Source organism: Elaeis guineensis, chromosome 4, assembly GCF_000442705.2.
Source record: "Elaeis guineensis isolate ETL-2024a chromosome 4, EG11, whole genome shotgun sequence".
Taxonomy (NCBI): domain Eukaryota; kingdom Viridiplantae; phylum Streptophyta; class Magnoliopsida; order Arecales; family Arecaceae; genus Elaeis; species Elaeis guineensis.
The window spans coordinates 45,869,220-45,874,969 of NC_025996.2; the positions used below are offsets into that span (position 1 = coordinate 45,869,220).

A 5,750-nucleotide genomic window follows, 5' to 3' on the forward strand; every position below is an offset into this window, starting at 1 on the left:
CCATCAACCACCTCCCAAAACTATCTCTCCCTATTGATAAAGCCTACTTGCAATGCGCAAATGCTAACTACATTAATAATCTCCTTGTCTAGCACTAACTTGATCTCTCTTAGTAATATCACTTTTCCTTTCACATAACAATTTTATCCTTCATTTCTTTATCCACTACTATTCCAACTCCATTACTGTTATTATCATTCCATAAATATAAAAGTTTGTAATTACCATTAATATCTTAGACTTTCTTTCCATTAAGTTTCTTGAGAGTAAGCAATATTGAGTCTCCCTTGTATCATTGTAACCACTAGCTCTACACTCTTTATAATCAAAGTTCCAAAAGGACCTCAATTCAATTGTGTACCATTTTGTCACATTACTTTTAGGGCAATAACCCAGCTAGTCATTACTCAATTCTCTCCAAAACGAGCTCATATTGTGCTGCACTGCTTAAGGTTAATAACCCAGCCAACTATGCCCACATTAGGTAGTGGCACATTGCACATGACAAGGACCCTCAAATTTGGATTCACTTAAAGCTGACATATTTTCTATAACTAGCTAACAACCTAACATCAACCCTCTACCATTTCATCTAAGCTTGCGACTATCTTACTTTTGACATCAATACCAAACAATTTATTAGGAAGGGGGTTGCCAGAGAGGCTAGTCATGAAGTATAAGATGCAATTTAATAAGAACAAATATTTGAATAGGATCTAGGACAAAGAAAAAGCATATAAAAAAGACAGGTTATTTGGTTGCTCGCAATAAAGATATGCAAGAATCAACTTACTATTGATATTACGAAAGTACGATTTTAAAGTTAGATAACAAAATAATTGAGCAAATCATAAGATATAATAATCTATAAATTTTTACACTATAGTGCATAAGACATATTATTTCCTCCCATCATAGCGAATCTACTGTTAAATTTCTTAACTTTGTAGAATATAAGGTTCAATCAAATTGTTGATAGTACGGTTTTGTATAACCCCACAGAGAATCTATAACAATCTAGTCCATTTCCATATATTTGGACTGGTGACAACAAATAGAAATTGTAACGTGAATGCCTACACTTTTCTCTCAACTTTGCTATATTGATAAAACTAATTCCAAACCATATGCAGTTATAAGAACTTGCAAGGCTGCACTTCTCAACAAATTAGTAAAATTAATACAAAAGGAGAATTTTTACCTATTGATCAAATATGAAAGTAATAGCATTGCTTGGCAAAGAGATGCATTTCTTATATGAGCTAGTTAAAGACAAGGTAATATGTATACCCAATGTAGTTTTTGACTACAGATAGCCTCCCTAGGAGGCTGAAACAATGTTATACTCTGCAGAATGTAGTTGCGCCAAAAAAAACAAAAGGGAAAAAATCATTAATGTGATAAATAGTGTATTGTTTATAATCACATCCTGTAATTCTTCTTCTTCTTTTTTTTATGCTTGTCCTGTTAACAAGAATCTTTCAATCAAACATTGAATGTATACAGATTGAGCTGCTTGCAGAATTTTTAAGGAAAACCTGTTTGCAAAATTTAGTATATATGTCTCCCAAATCAGAAAAATATTCTATGATGATTAACCTCTGGTGTTAAGAAAAAGAAATGTTTTAGTAATAACCAAAAAATTTAATTGATGAAAAATAGTACACAAGCCATCATATGTATAACTGAGAATGTGATAAAAGTGACACGAACCTTTGCCAACAATAAGGCCACATTGCTTCCATGTAAGCTTGTGAAAGGGCTCTAGCTTTGTAAAATTCAACAGTAGAGCAACAGGAAGAAAGATCAAAAGATTAAACAGCCCAAGAAATCCAAGAAACTGAGCTGTACTTGCTTGACCTTCTCCTTTTGTCTCATCAGGCAGCTTTTTACGAATCAGTGTGATGTATACAGCATACAGGCCTGCTGAAAGAAGAGCAAGAATGTCTCCAAGAAGATGATTTGTTCCAATTGCATTGGCTGCAGGATTTGGATTTGAATCAGCCAGGCTGACTATTATTGTTCCCCCCATGCACAGAAGAACACTAATCAGCTTTACCCATGTAAACTTCTCTCCTAGGAATGCTAAAGCGACCAAGAAAGTGAAAAGGCTAGATGTACTGCTTAAGATAGTATTAGACTGCAAAAAAGAATAAGCACCCATTACAATGTTATAGCAAGATGGAAGGAAAGAAGAAAGTAAAAGGAGAAGACACACATATTTCTATGTGTTTAAGGATACGTACTGTTACAGTGGTATATTTGAGAGACAGATTGAAAGTCAGTTGTGCTAAAAACCAAAAAGGGCATATCAACAAGCTGACTTTAGCTACACGAGTGCGTGTCCATCGACCCTTTGCATCTACTTGTTTACTGCAGTCTTGACTCACAACATCCAATTCTGGTTGACCACATGCATGAGCATGACTAGATTCTGGAAGCCTGGACTGAACTCCGGATAAAGTATCCTCTTTACTATGACCCGCTAAAACATTGGGGTTCGTATCATGATTACTCTCATGAAGAAGATTTACATTCTCCAAATCATTAGATTGTTGTTTGTCTGCATCTTTCTTATTTCTCAAACAAGACCAAAAACCTTCAATTGAATCCTCAAAATGCCTTGAAATTTCAACAATAGGGATGTAAACCACAAACAATGAGTTGCAAATGTATGTTATTAGGAAAGGAGAAACACCAGTATCTACTACAGATTGAACTATAAAACTGGCAGCAATTCATATGGTTGCAACTGCAATTATGTACATCAAACCTATTGCCCAACGCATGGTATCTCTGTCCATCCACCTCTCAACCCATTTCCACTGATGACCAGTTCCAGAGTCATCTAACTTTTCCATATTTCCTGTTCAACAGAAACCATTTCATTAATGCTTTCATGCTATACTAAAGAAATGACCATTTTTTCTGAGTATTCATGCATTGCCAGTGGAACAGGAAAATGACATTAAATAATGAAGATTTTAATCACCCAAAAGATGAAACCTGTCTTCTAAATTTGTCTAAAATATATGCTGACAAGATAGCAGAGGATTAATAAGAAACATTAAAAATAGAATTATAATGTTGCTGCTGTAATTACTTGATTTTTATTACTTCTTTTCAGGAAAACTATCTTATCTGTCAGGAATTATATGACAACCAGCACAAAAGAAAACAACCATTTGGCATGGGAATTTGCTTTATGTACCATATAATGCTATCTAGACCCATTTATTCCATCAAAGCAAGTGTTTTAAGTATTTCTTTGCAATTAAAATTTTGCTTTACTATAATTTCTTACTCTGACATCCAGTGTATCGTTTTAAACTGCTTGTTTATACTACTAGCAAAAAATTAATTTCTTTAAAAAAATAACACATATTTCTTATCCCTAAACCTTGATCATTAACTATCCAAAGGTCACAATAATGAAATTTTACCAAAAGGCAAAGGACAATCATCAATTCAACAGGTTCTTTTATGTGTGATGTCTTTGCATAAGAATTGAAGGTTGGTTTAAATATTCAACAAACCTGCAGTAAGGTGGATGAGGTGGCAAGTATTTTTAGCACATCATTTTGCAAGATTATTAAGTGGTTGGGACATGTAGTATATTATAAGACACCATTAAAGCTTGCAGAGTTGTATGAACAAGGATTAATGCATTAGCAACAGTGTTGCATGGACATGGGTATGAGAATCAGATTCGTACCTATATTCGAGTGTCAGCAAGAGCGGAAAAGGAGATGCAAAGATAGGATGAAGTTTAATTTCAACTAAATTACATATTCATAACTTTAAATATTGTCTTGAACATTAAAAAAAATATAAAACTGATATTGTTTGCTAAGATCTTTCAATATACATGTTTCTCATTCAAACATCCTAATTAACTTGGGGATATACAAAAAGAAGTATTTTACAATGTTGTTTCAATACAAACATCTTTAACCAATCTCTAAAATGAACGAGGATTCACTTCTACCATGAAAATAGATGGTCAAACTCATTGTTGCACGATATCAGCTCTCTTCCCATCTTTAAGAGTGGCTAAAAAGGAACAACATAAGTATCCGAGTGTCTGGTAAGTATCAGATACAGATATCAGATGTGAGTGTCTAGGTAATACAAGTTATCAAGAGGGATGAGACATGAAAGAAAAAAAAAAAGCACACTTGTCTTTTCAATGAGCAAAAAGGACTGAAATCCCTCTAAAAATGACAGTAAGTATGGTATGATTTGGAAGCATAACATTAGAATTTAGAAAATACTTCTTGGAAGGAGTCAAAGAAGCTTCGTTCCAAGAAAAAATTTTGGGTAAACTCAGAAAGAATGGTATATGTGTGTCCAATTAACAATTGAGGAGACTTGGGTAAGTGCACCTTACATTTGTATTAATGGACTCGGAAAGAGAAAAAAAGTTCTATTATAATTAAAATTCATGAGAATAAATTTAAAATCTTTCACAGGCAGATGGCTTATATGAGAGATGATTTGGACCAAGGATTTGCAAGGTCAATCCTACCGACTAAAGCAATGCCTGTTGATTATAGGCCTTGAATATTAAAGGATGATTTTGACCAGGTGATAGCCCAAGAGACTAGGCAACTTCCCAGGAGACAGAATTTGTCCAAGATTTACAAAGTAACTTATATTTTCATATATTTCAATTACTGATTTTAACTCAACTATCCATATTACATGATCCTATGATACACCGCAACAATTACCTATGAGTTCTACATAATACATAATACTTTAGTCCGGTCTTCTAATTTTATTGTTTAATCTAAGCTTATGAAGCATAAGTTTACAACACTATTGTTGTCCTAGAACAAATATTAGAGCACACATTCTCCCATAACCAACATATAGAAATCACATTAATACATGATGTTCCTACTGTGATGATAGTAGTAAGACTAGTATGTTACTACTTCCTACTATCATAAAATTAATTACACTAGTATATTACTGCAGTATAAAAAGGATGAAAAGAGAGCACAGTATAAGATAAAAACCACTAGGAATAACACACAACACAAACACAAAAAGCGCCATAGCAAGACTGAAAATCCCCAACGCATATCCTTGATTCAAACACACTTTTAGATTCCCAATCCAACTCAATTTAATAATAAATCCCTCATCGATCAGCAAAAACGTTCTAGACGAAATATCCTATCAATAACATCAATTGCAACTCCAGAGAGGGAAGAAAAAATAGGGAGCGAGGAAGAGGGAAGGAGATGAACAAGATTCTCTCATTCCCTTTTCTTCTCTTTTTCTTTGGGTGAGAAAAGGCCCTAGGATTAGAACTCGCAAAGTTACATATTAGATTAATATTAGATAAAATAAAAATCCTTAGCGAAAGAAACAAAGGGGCATGCGATTGGGGAAGATAGAGATAGAAGATTTACCTTGAGGCCGTCGTTCCCTTCGATTCAATCGTCTCGGTGAGGCGTTGTCTTGGTGGAACGGAGGCCTCTTCGTCAAGGCCGTCGTTCCCTTTTTGTGCCTTTTTGAAGGTTCCTTTTTAAACCCTTTTTTTTTTCATCCTAGGATTATTTGAAAAGGAAAAGACTCAATTTTTGTGAAAAAAAAAAAATGAACTTGAATTTTTTTGTGAGCATGGGAAAAATATGATGAAAGAATTTTTCATTCTTTTATGGTAAATAATATTTACAAAAAAATATTATGAAGAGTGTCCGGAGGAAAATATTGGAAACGTAGAATTTTTTTTTTTA

The 5,750-nt window shown here is 33.7% G+C and overlaps 1 pseudogene; it reads right to left on the reverse strand.

The window, feature by feature from the left end:
* Positions 1-1,492: 1,492 nt before the first annotated feature.
* Positions 1,493-5,530, reverse strand: LOC140857520 (uncharacterized; annotated as a pseudogene).
* Between the last annotated feature and the right edge of the window lie 220 nt (positions 5,531-5,750).